The following is a 12,952-nucleotide window of genomic DNA, read 5'->3' as shown; positions in this document are numbered from 1 at the left end:
GTAATGCCCGTAACGAGTCCTGAACGCTGTCTTCTGGATATCCTCATCACGCACCCTCATCTGATGATATCTAGACCTCAAATCAATCTTGGAGAACCAAGACGCTCCCTGCAATTGATCGAACAAATTGTCGATCCTCAGTAAGGGGTAACGGTTCTTGACCGTCAGCTTGTTCAACTCCCGGTAATCAATGCACATCCGGTTTGAACCATCCTTTTTCTTGACAAAAAGGATCGGTGCTCCCCACGACGAGCTACTCGACCGTATAAACCCCTTCCACATCAGCTCCAGAAGCTGTGAGGATAACTCCTGCATCTCTGGAGATGCAAGGCGATAAGGTGCCTTGGCGATAGGCGCTGCCCCCGGAACCAAATCGATACGGAACTCCACCTGCCTCTCGGGAGGCACACCCGTCAATTCCTCGGGGAAAACATCCGGGAACTCACGCACTATCGGGACCTCATCGACCGACCTTGGTCTCTCTGCACCTACCCTCGTATCCACCATGTAAGCCACATACCCACTACAGCCCTGCTGTAAACTCTGCCTTGCTCTCGCGGCTGAACAAAATACCGACCCAGAACAGGTACCCTCGCCATAAATCGTAAGAACTCCCCCACTAGGGTCTCGTATGGTCACAAGTTGTCGCTCGCAGTCGATAACCGCTCCAAATCTGCTCAACCAGTCCATGCCCACGATGACACAGACATCTCCCATAGCAATCGAGACCAAATCAATTGGAAACTCAACACCGAATATCTCGAGTGCACATCCTCGAATCACATCAGTGGCATACACTACTCTCTCGTCAGCTATGGAAACTCACAAAGGTCGACTCAACGCCTCTCGACGAATACTGATGTGCTGACTAAAGGCTAATGACACAAAAGACCGACTCGCACCCGAGTCAAATAACACCAAAGCAGGTACAGAACACACAAGAAATGTACCTATGCATATCACAACATAATCATACCACCACAAACTCAAAATAAACAGAGGAAAGAATACATACCAGCCACAACATCGGGTGCTGCGCGGACCTCCTCCGTTGTCAACTGGAGGCTCTCCCGCGAGCCTTCGGCGCCTCAACCTTCACCGGCCGACTCTCTATAGCTCGAACAACAGCAGCGACAGATCCCTGAGAAGCTCCCTGAGCTGACACTCGTAACTATGGACACTTGGCCTTCCGGTGTCCGGTCTGGTTGCAGTGAAAGCAAACTGCAAACCCTTTGGGCAATCCTTGGCCATGTGCCCCTCCTTGCCACACTTGTAGCAAGACCCTGCTCTGCACACCCCCTCGTGACTCTTGTCGCACTTGCAACAAGTGCGGCCCTTCTGCTTCCCTGATCTCGAATCGGCGGGCTTAGCCCGCTTGGCAGCCGGCTGGGACTGTGCCGGTCGCCGATCCCTCCCCTGAGACTCCGCCTCCTCCCTGGCCTGAGTCTCTAGCTCAATCTCCCTCTTCCGGGCATTTTCCTGAAGCTCGGCAAATGTCCGGTACGTCGAGTTCGCCACGAACTAGCAGATGTCTCTCCTCAAAATACTTAAATACCGACTCATACGTGCCTGCTCGGAAGACACGTGCTCAGGGCAGAACATCGCCCTCTCATGAAACATTCTGGTGATCACAGTAACAGACTCAGTACCCTGCTTGAGGGTCAAGAACTCCTGGGCCAAACGCTCCTTTTCCACCGGGGGAACGTACTCATCACGAAACATAGCGGTGAACCTCTCACAGGTCACCGCAGCAAGCTCTGCAGAAGAATAGTGCGCTGTCACAAACTTCCACCAGTCCTTCGCCCCCAAGCGAAGTTGGTTCAGCGCGAACCGAACTCTCAAATGCTCCGGACATGAACATGTGTAGAAGCACCCCTCAATGTCAGAGATCCACCTCATCGCGGCTATCGGATCCTGAGTCCCATCAAACTCTGGTGGCTTCGTGTTGCTGAACTCCCGGTACAGCAACGCGTCACCCCCTGCGGCCTGGCAGCAGCAACGGCTGCAGTGGCTGTAGCAACAGCAGCATCAGAAAGATCAGCATACCGCTCATCAAAAGTCTCAATCAATGTGGTCTTGATAGACCCGAACATCTCTGGAATCTCAGCGTGGATAGCAGCAGCCACCTCATCATGAATCATCTGGCGGAGCTCCTTATCGCTCACACCCCCTCGCTAGTCCTTGGCCTGTGGCGTGTCCCAACCATGATGTCTCTCTCTGAAATACAACACAAGATATCAGAGACTCGCTCGAGCGTACACACACTCGATATCCCAATCCTACTTGATCCCTGGTACCCTAAGGATTCTTACTTGCGCTGCGCACTGATCCGGTGCCTTCGGTAGTATGGGCCCAATACTACCGTCCGCACCGCATCACTATTCACCCCAAGTCCTCCTCCTAGGATCCCAAATCCCAAGTACTCTACTCTCCCTCTATACATAGTCTACTCTCAAGCAGATCTCTCATAAGCTCCTCGCTGCTATCTATTCACTCTCAAGCATCTCCTAGCAGCAAAATCCCTAGGCTAAGGCATCACAAATCAGGCCACTCTAGTCCTAATAAGAATACCTAGCCTACTCTAGCATCATATCATATCATACATATCTCATAACTCATAATGTAAGGGTATTTTGGGAAATCACCGTTCGGGCGCTGGCTGATCATACACACTGCTCTGCTCTGCTCTTTCAAAAACTTTTTACTCTTGAGAAAAATTTTGTGAATTTTATTTTGAAAATCTCTCAAATCCTCAGTTTGAGTTCAGATACGCCCGAAGGTGCACCCGAATCCCTCAAACCAAGGCTCTGATACCAACTTGTAACACCCAAATTTTCAAATAATTTTTCACATTTATAAAAACACCTTTTTATTCATAATTGTCATCAAACATCATTGTATCACATAATCAGTTCATAACATCACATCCCAAGATCAAAATATGTAAAAAGCTCCTCGAGTGTGTACTGATCAAACCGGCGCCTTCCCGCGATCCTCACTAGTACCTGAAACACATAACACAACACTGTAAGCATAATTGCTTAGTAAGTTCCCCAAAATACCACACACAATACATATTAGCCACTCGAGGCTAATAAATCAGTTTGACCCTCTGGTCAATGTGTCTTAGTGGGACCCTCCAGTCCCATAACTCTGTGGGCCCTCTGGCCCTAACTCTGTGGACCTTCCGGTCCTAACTCTGAAAACTCTGGCACATACATAGCATAAATCACATAGAAATCACATCATGCAAAAGCATACAAAATAATCTGTCACATAACTCTGATTACAACTCTAGGTAAAGTATACTGAGAAGACTCACCTCGGGTAACTCGGTAAAATCTCAACTCTAAAAAATCCGATCTAGCCTCCGCCTAATCATATGAAATAAACACTCTAAATCAATACATCCCTTAAGGCTAGGCTATTCGCTCTCTTAGTACTCTCAGAAGTGTAAAAGACCATTTTACCCCTCACATGGCTCAAAGACTCTAAAGTTGAACAAACCCTAAAAGTCAACAAAAGTCAACCCTCTGGGTTACGCTGCGCGTACCAAACATGTACGCTGGGCGTACCCGGCGTCCTCACAAAAACGGGGTGCGCGACCCTTACGCCGCGCGTACTGGGATTACGCCCCGCGTAAACCCCAGTTCCAGACTCTAAGCTCTTGAGGTCTTAAATAGTTAAGACCCACATCCAACTTTTAAATCTGACCATTTCTAAGCCTCCTAATCCATAAAGTTGGTGACTTTAAGCCTTTGCATGGCTGGAAAAGTCACTAACACCCATAACATTCCATTTCCCAACTCTAAAAAGCTCATAACTCAAGCATAACCTCATGACAACGACCAAGATGGAAACTTTATGGATCTATAACACAAATATCATTGAAATGGGACAGATCTAGGTCCATGGAGTACATTACACTCATAACGTCTCCACCTTTGGGACTTTTAACCCTATAAATGTTCCATGCAATCATCTAACCAAATAAGGAGGAAAGTTTTGAACTTTATACCTCCAAATGCAGCTCCTTCCTCTGTAGATCTCAGATCCAAACTTGCACTTCAAGCCTTAGCCTCCACAAGCTCTTCTCCTTCTTCTTCACTGAATTTCGAGATGTTACAATTCTCCCCCACTAGAACCAGTCTTCGCCCTCGAAGTCTCATGCTGAAAACAACTTCGGATGTTGCTCCCGCATCTCTGACTCTGGCTCCCAAGTCACCTCGGACCCCCTCCAATGTTTCCACTGGACCTGAACCAGTGACACTTCCTTGTTCCTCAGAACCTTGACCTTCCGGTCCAGGATCGCGATCGGTCTCTAAAAATAATTCAGACCCGCGTCCACATGGATCTCCTCCAAAGGCACCACTGCTGACTCATCAGCTATACACTTCCTCAGCTGAGACGTGCGGAAGGTATCATGAATCTGGATCAACTCTGCAGGTAGCTCCAATCGATATGATACCCTGCCCACCCTCGCGATCACCCTGAACGGTCCAATATACCGGGGCCCCAACTTGCCCCTTTCCCTGAATCGGATCACTCCTTTCCAAGGAGACACTTTCAGGAGTACAAAATCACCAACCTGAAACTCGAGCTCGGATCAACGCCTATCCGCGTAACTCTTCTGGCGACTCTGGGCCGTCAGTAATCTCTGTCTAACCTGTTGAATCTGCTCTGTCGTCTGAAGCACTATCTCAGTGCTACCCATCACTCGTTGCCCTACCTCTCCCCAACATATGGGAGTCCGACACCTCCTCCCATACAACAACTCAAAGGGAGGCATACGAATGCTCGAATGGTGGCTGTTGTTATAGGAAAACTCAGCCAAAGGCAGATACGTGTCCCAACTCCCTCCGAAGTCCAGCACACATGCCCGAAGCATGTCCTCGAGCGTCTAAATCGTCCGCTCACTCTGTCCGTCCGTCTGTGGGTGGTAAGCGGTACTGAAATGCAGCCTAGAACCCAACTCCTCATGGAACTTCTTCCAGAACCTGGAAGTGAAACGCATATCTCGATCTGATACAATCGAGATCGGAACATCATGTCGCGATACCACCTCTCTCACATACACCTCTTCCAGCCTCTCTGCGGAAGAGCTCTCACCGATAGCAAGAAAATGAACGCTCTTTGTCAGTCGGTCGATGATCACCCAAATTGCATCGACGCCCCTCGCAATCCTCGGCAATTTGGCGATAAAATCCATGGAAATTTGTTCCCACTTCCACTGGGGAACCTCGAGCGGCTGCAACTTGCCATGTGGACACTGGTGCTTGGCCTTAACCCTGCGACAGGTCAAGCACCTCTCTACAAACCACGCCACGTCCCTCTTCATACAGGGCCACCAATAATCTCTTTTCAGGTCCAAATACATCTTAGTGGCCCCGGGATGGATCGCAAACCTTGACTTGTGCGCCTCCTCCATCAAAATGGCACGTGCCCCACCCTCAAATGGAACCCAAATCCGGCCCTGGAAGGTCATAAGCCCCCGGCTATCGGCAATGAACTCTGATATCTGACCAATCACCCGCTCTCGCTTACGGTTCTCCGGTCTCATGGCCTCCACCTGGGCCTCCCGAATGGTGTCCAGCACCGGAGTCATCACTGTCAACCTCATACAAACATCTCGCAAAGGGGCACTCTCTGCCCTGCGACTCAAGGCATCGGCTACCACGTTAGCTTTGCCTGGGTGGTACAGGATCACACACTCATAATCCTTTACCACATCCAACCATCTCCTCTAACGCATGTTTAGGTTGGGCTGATCCATCAGATACTTCAAGCTCTTGTGGTCCGTGTATATGGTACACCGGACCCCATACAAATAGTGACGTCAAATCTTGAGGGCGAACACCACAGCCCCCAATTCCAGATCATGAGTAGGATACCTCGTCTCATGAGGCTTCAGCTGCCTCGATGCGTATGCTATCACATGCCCTCTCTGCATCAGCACCGCACCCAGTTCCGATATCGACGAGTCACAATATACCAGAAAGTCCTCCATTCCCTCCGGAAGGGCCAACACTGGGGCTTCGCACAATCTCTGGCGAAGTGTCTCGAATTAGGCCTGCTGCTCCGGGCCCCAACTGAAAGCCACGCCCTTCCAGGTCAGCCTGGTGAGAGGAACAGCAATCCTAGAGAAATCCTGAATGAATCTCCGATAATATCCGGCCAACCCCAGGAAACTCCTGATCTCCGAAGGAGATCTCGGTACCTCCCAACTCATCACCGCCTCAATCTTGGCCGGATCGACCAATATCCCATTCTGGTTGACGAGGTGTCCTAGAAACTGGACCTCCCGTAACCAGAAATCACACTTGGAGAATTTGGCGTAAAGCCTCTCCGATCTCAGAACTCCGAGGATCTCTGTCAAATGTTCCTCATGCTGCTCTCTGGACCTTGAATACACCAAGTTGTCCTTGACAGTTGTTTAATGACTCGCATTCATAACCAGTTCCGGTCCCTTTTCCCTCTCCATGCCCTATGCGTTTGGAAAATTAGAACATATGAATATTATAGCGTATGCAATCGATCCTATACCCGAAGCATATGAAATACGATTCATAATGTCTCACATAAAGACATGATACCAGATCTTGCTATAATATTTCCATATATAGAATTTCCAATGTTGAAATATTCATTAGGGGTGTGCGCGGTACAGTTTGGTGCGGTTTAGAGTCAAAACCGCAAACCGCACCGCATATGCGGTTTGAATATTTTAGAAACCGCAAACCGCACCACAAATGTTCAAAACCGCGTTATGCGGTGCGGTTTGATGCGGGCGGTTTATGCGGTTTGTGCGGTTTAATGAGTTGTTCAACATTAAATCTATCAAAAAACCAAAAAAATGACCCGATTAAAAAATTTGATTGCTTTTATTTTATAAAAACAAATACAATTTTCAAGTTAAATCGTTTTTAATAAATTGTGATTCATGCAACTATAGTTTTGTAGGTGTCACTGTTATTGCTTTATGTTGCCGTTATAGTTGCTATATTCTTGTAAACTGTGAGATCTTAATCTAATAGTGATTTAATGTTACGTTATAGATATTTGATTATTGTAAGAAATATATTTAAATACATCGTTTCTAAATCGTGATTTGAAGTTATAACAAAGTAAAGAAAAAAAAGTATATATATATATATATATATATATATATATAACATGTGGTGCGGTGCGGTTTGAACCGCGATTTTATAAATACAAACCGCAAACCACACCGCATAGTGCGGTTTGATAAAATGACGAACCGCAAACCGCACTACGAAATTCTAAACCGCATTATGCAGTGCGGTTTGGTGCGGTTTGGGCGGTTTGTGCGGTTTTTTGCACACCCCTAGTATTCAAATATCCATGACTAAGTTTGATTAATACTTCAAGCTAAACTTTTAAATTCGAAATAAAGTATAAGTATCATCTCCCTTATTATAGCAAAACAACTTTGCAAATTAGTAACCTTTGTTTCCTATAACTAGTATTGCTAACTTGCAACACTTCACATAATAGTCATGCTCCCACTATCATGATAATTATATTCTTACTAGCATAACACTTATGCTCCCACTAGCTTTGACATGTACTCAGAAATTAGCTGGATTCTAGAAATCAATACTTATTGACTTTCTTTCCAAAGTTTAGATTTCTGATACAAGCTGCTTCGATAAGCCTTTATCTAAGCTCATACACCTTTTATTAGAAAGCTCATATGTGTGTCTAAACTATTCAGAACTTACAACAATAAGTTTCGAATGTTCAAACTATTTGCCATTTCTCACAATTCAAACTATGAAGAGGGATGCCGTAATCATAATCGAATTTGAGAGCACAATTAACACAATTGCTATCTCCTCAAAATGTTCTTAGTGAAAGCGTTCCTCACAATCACTTTCATGAATTGGAGAAAAACCTTATGTCACTTAGATTTTATGGTGTATGTGTTCCTATCCATGCGAAACTGTCATTTCCAACCATTATCATTAGACAAGGTCTATGACAAATTCAAGCTCATATAGACTGAACTTACTCAATCTTAATTTCTTGCCACTTGGCAGCACAAGGGCCTCCATGTCTTCCAAGTTGTTGAGCAGATCACCCTTACTGATCAATGAACTTTCACTAATCAAGGTGCTTTTCCATATGCAAACAATTGAGAACTCATAGAACTCACATGCATAACCAACTTTAACTGGAATGGCACAGAAACAAGAATATGTCAACATGATATGTTATAAACATCAAGTCGCGTGTCAGTGATAAACGATAGGTTTATTCTTGATTAGCTCTTGAATCTTTTCAAGGTCTTTTAAGACTCCTACTGACCTCTTGACATATAAGATTCTCTTGTCAAGAACGATTCCTTGGCAAACAAATATCCAAGAGTTAGTGCGGATTCTTATCAAGAATGACACTTCATATAATTGGTCTTAGTTGGTCTTTCTCTTATCTAAAATATCACAAATACCAATTTCAAATGTGCATGAGCAAGAAAACTTTTCTACTCCACATTTCATGATGTGTTATAACCCTACTTAGGATATGTCACTCAATGTACAATCTTGGAATATGACTCTAAGACTTGATCTTGGAACAAAGTATGACTCACCTTAATTGATTTAATCATTTCAACAATTCCCGATTCCTCTTCCTAGCCATACAAGTGCACTAAGGTGTCCTTAGAGGATCAATTGTGACATGGTTCTCATAATCATTAAGATGATCATAAAACACGATACTAAAGTACTCTCCTTTCCTTTCAGATTAGAGAAACTTTTATCTTTCTGCCTAATTGGTTATTCTTATTCGTTCTGCTATACAGTGAAACTTTTCCAATGATTCAAAATTATACATAATCTTGTAAGCATAATCATATTTACTAAAATTTTAGTAAATCATGACGAATAGTCTTGGTGGACCTGATCAGTGCACAACAATGTGTACTTGATCCCCTAGTCATTCACTTGACTCACATCTATATGTGAACAAGGAATTAGTCTTAAATTCCCAAAGATGAAAATTCTCATTCATCATACAATCCAAGTTGCATGATTCCAAGTTTCTGTCCAATTGAAACTTGGTTGATGAGAATCTTTCCTTATTTGGTAAATTTAGACACTACCACAAACGAAAGAATCAAATCCATATTGCTAAAAATAGAAACATACAAACATCAATTTTTCACAAATGTCATTGCAAGGAAATATAAAATAAGATAAAATCAAAATTTTTATTTGTTTATAACATGCGGAAACCTTTCCTTAGAATGCAAGTACGTATGAAAACCATGTTTCTAAATATTCCTAAGCAATCTATCATAACTCCTAAGTAGCAGCTTAAAAATCCGATAATCAAACCATGCGATCGAAGTCCATCTTTTCGCGATCAGACTCAGCCTGCTCTTTCTTTAAGCTTCCTTTCTCTTCTTAGATCCTACAAAACATCAAAATGTATTCTCATTACATCATGCATTAAGAATCTTCAATTAGGAACTTAATAGAGTTACATAGTGGACTTACCTGAAGCAGAGTCAAACATTTTGACTTTACCATCCCTGTGGTCCTTCAAGTAGATATGGCAGTTTCGCAACCAATTCCCCTTCTCTTGGTGATAGAAACAAACAGATTATTTTGGAATAGCACACGGGGAAATCTCAGACTTAGCCTTTTTCCTTACCATTTGGTCAAATGGTTTGACCATGGCTGATCCCTTTCCATTGGGAAGAGAAGACTTTTCTGGACTTCTAATGTTTCCATTGTCAATGTCCATGGAAGTTTGGGAAGTATATCTTCCACTCACATTTTCCTTAATAATGCGCCAAATCATTGTTGATTCAGCAACAATTAGCAAATAGGTAAGATCAATAAGGGTCACGTCATGATCTGTCACATAATAGTCCTTAACAAACTCACTATATGAGTTAGAAAGTGATTAAAGAACCAACTCAACAACCAACTTCCTTGACATAATGACTCCTAACATTCCTAGCCAGCTAATATGTGACTTCATCTCTAAGACATGTGCACACACGGACCTTCCATCTTGGTGTTTGTTTGCCAATAGGGCTTGAGTGACCTTGAACTTTTCAAGTCGACGAACATGTGGGTCAGGGAGAATGATTGGAGGAAGTGGAGGAAGTGAAGTATGATATTGTGGAATGTCATCTTCATGTGGAAAGCTTTTTCCATAAGATTCAAGAAGACCATAGTTGTCAGAACTAGACATCTACAAGGGAGAAATTCAAGTGAGTTGATTTAAAGGCTAAGACCCAACACAATATTCTACAATTCGGAAGAGGGAGGCCGTAATCCAATTGTAAAATATTTGAAGGTAGGTAAATGACAATTTACCAATTCCACCATGAAAAACGAAAAAGAACATTAGGTTTTAAATGAATTGAAATTCCTAGATTCTTTGAGATTCATTGAACTTTTTCAATGACATGTTTAATCTTGATTATTCCCTTCAAGTTTGTGACTGGGATAACCATGAAAATTAGCTTGATACTCTCGAAGTCATTTATCACCTAATCAATGTGTCGGTTAACCACACACGCTCCATTGATCTATGACAAACTACGAGCTACCCATTGACATCCTTCATTAGTCCCATATTAGTGTGCTGGTTAACCACACACGCTCAACTAACGGCTAATAAGGTGCAATGTGCAATTTCATGGGTTAGCATCAAATTCACATTTTTCCTAACTAACTAAGAATGGGAATTTATAAAAGGCTTAGTTACTTTATATTTCATTATACTTTTAATGAGGATTTAAATTTCCTATCAAGCCCGTTCAGCTAACGACCCTCCACTAGTCAGAAGTGCGGTGGGTAAGAGTGGATACCCATTCAGTCTCCATTTTATAGGCAATTTCCTTAAATACCCCTTATAGACCAGCTTCGTGAATGAGACTTACTAATGGTAAGACTGAATTTTAACTTATACATATATAATATATTGAACTTTTAATGTTATATAGTATAAGGGTGTATTTTACACATTCAAAATAGTTGGTGGTTTAATCTATTAATAAATTATACTCATAATTTAATTAACTTTAAACCATATGATTATGGATTTATTAATTCACTTTTAATTAAACACTTTAATCAATTTAATAAAATCTATAAGGTGTAATTGAACTATTCAAAAAATATCAAGGTTCTAAATATAAAAAATTCAAAATTAAAAACTATTTAATTTTTTTTTAAGTTATGAACCCAAGAGTTGCACCTTTTGAAACCTTTCAATTACTAGATGTTTTAGAATTCAATATTTCAAATTAAAACTTTTAATTAAACTTTTCAAATTCCAAAACTTGAGGGCAAGTTTTGAAACTCTTCAAAACTTTTGGATTCCATAACTTACGGAGTTAATGTTTAATGAATGAGACTTTCTAAGTTCCATAACTTGAGGACAAGTTATTAAACTCTTCAAGACCTTTGCAATTCCGTTTAAAGTTTCATGAATGAGACTTTTAATATTTTCATAACGTGAGGACAAGTTATGAATCTCTTCATGAAACACTTAGATCAAAATATAAACTAATACAATTAGCATATAACTTATCATTTACCAATTTGACCTAATTTAACTCTTATTGCAAGACAATTCTAATCAAACAATACAAATAATCAAATTATCATATAATCAAAATATTATCTTAAAATTTGATAATGGTCTTTTTTTAATTTTGGATGATGGAAATCATTACCTTATCACAAAAACATTTTTTTTAATAGTCAAAACAGTTTGTGGTAATTATTCTAATCCAAAACTTAGCCAAAAAACTAGAAAAAAAGCGTCCACTGAACAGTCACCACGTCGTGGTAACTTTGACCACGTCGTGGTGATCATGCAGATTCCAAAAAAACGATTTTTCTTGTTTTGAACAATTAACCAATGCATCAATATAACAGAAAACACCCATGACTCTGATACCACTGTTGGGTTTTGTGCACTATAACACTCCTATGGTGCATATACAACCCTAAAGGCTTTGGATCTAAGTTTTCTCAAGTTATACATGCAATAAAAATTATCCAAAGCATGAAGCCTACAACTAGCATACAATTTGGTATTTCAACATAAAAAACAAGTTAAGTTATTACCTCTTTGTTGTAGCTTGTAAAGTTTTATCCTTTTAAGAGCTTAACACCTCAAGTGTGATGCCTCAAACAACTCACAAACACCATGAACAATTGGATAAATATGAGAGAGAGGTTATGAACCTAAAATCAGCTAGGCATTCACCTTAGGAGTCTTAGGCTGGTTTTAGCAAGCTAGGGGTTCATTTTATAGTTTGGAACTCCTAGGGTTTCAACTTGTAAACCCTAATTCACTTGGGCTTTTAATCCAATAACTCATTAGCCTTTTGGACCAACTCTTCATGGACTCTCACAAATATTTAGTCCAATCCTAATCAACATGGATCTTTAGCCTAAACTATAAGTATTATTGATTTACCTAATCAGTCCCCGTAAATTTAATCAGTCTCTTTTGATCACTAAATTAATTCCAAATTAATTCTTTATCAATACTAATTAAATAATATGATTTCTCAATTAATATATTATACTTATAATATATTAATAAATCACAAATGATCTCTTTCACAAATATCCATCCTATCAAATTGTTTTGGTGAAGGCAATCTGAAATGGACCATGCTACTCTTGGTTTAAGTACATACCAATTATAGTTATAGCCTTAGACACCTAATCCAACAGATACATAGTCCTGCCATTATGCCACGAGCCGCCTTGTAACATCCATAAAAATTCATGAAAATTTAAAACTTTTTCAACCATTTAAATACACCATTTAATTACAAAATGTTTTCAAAATAGTTTCATATCAGAGTATCCCAGAATTCAAAAACATAAAATGCGAGGAGGTGCACGATCAAGCCTTCGCCTACCCGCGATCATCTGAAGTACCTGAAACA

This window comes from Lactuca virosa, chromosome 6 (genome assembly GCF_052849685.1).
Source record: "Lactuca virosa cultivar CGN04683 chromosome 6, Lactuca_virosa_CGN04683_v6, whole genome shotgun sequence".
Classification (NCBI taxonomy): domain Eukaryota; kingdom Viridiplantae; phylum Streptophyta; class Magnoliopsida; order Asterales; family Asteraceae; genus Lactuca; species Lactuca virosa.
This window is presented reverse-complemented; position numbering follows the sequence as displayed.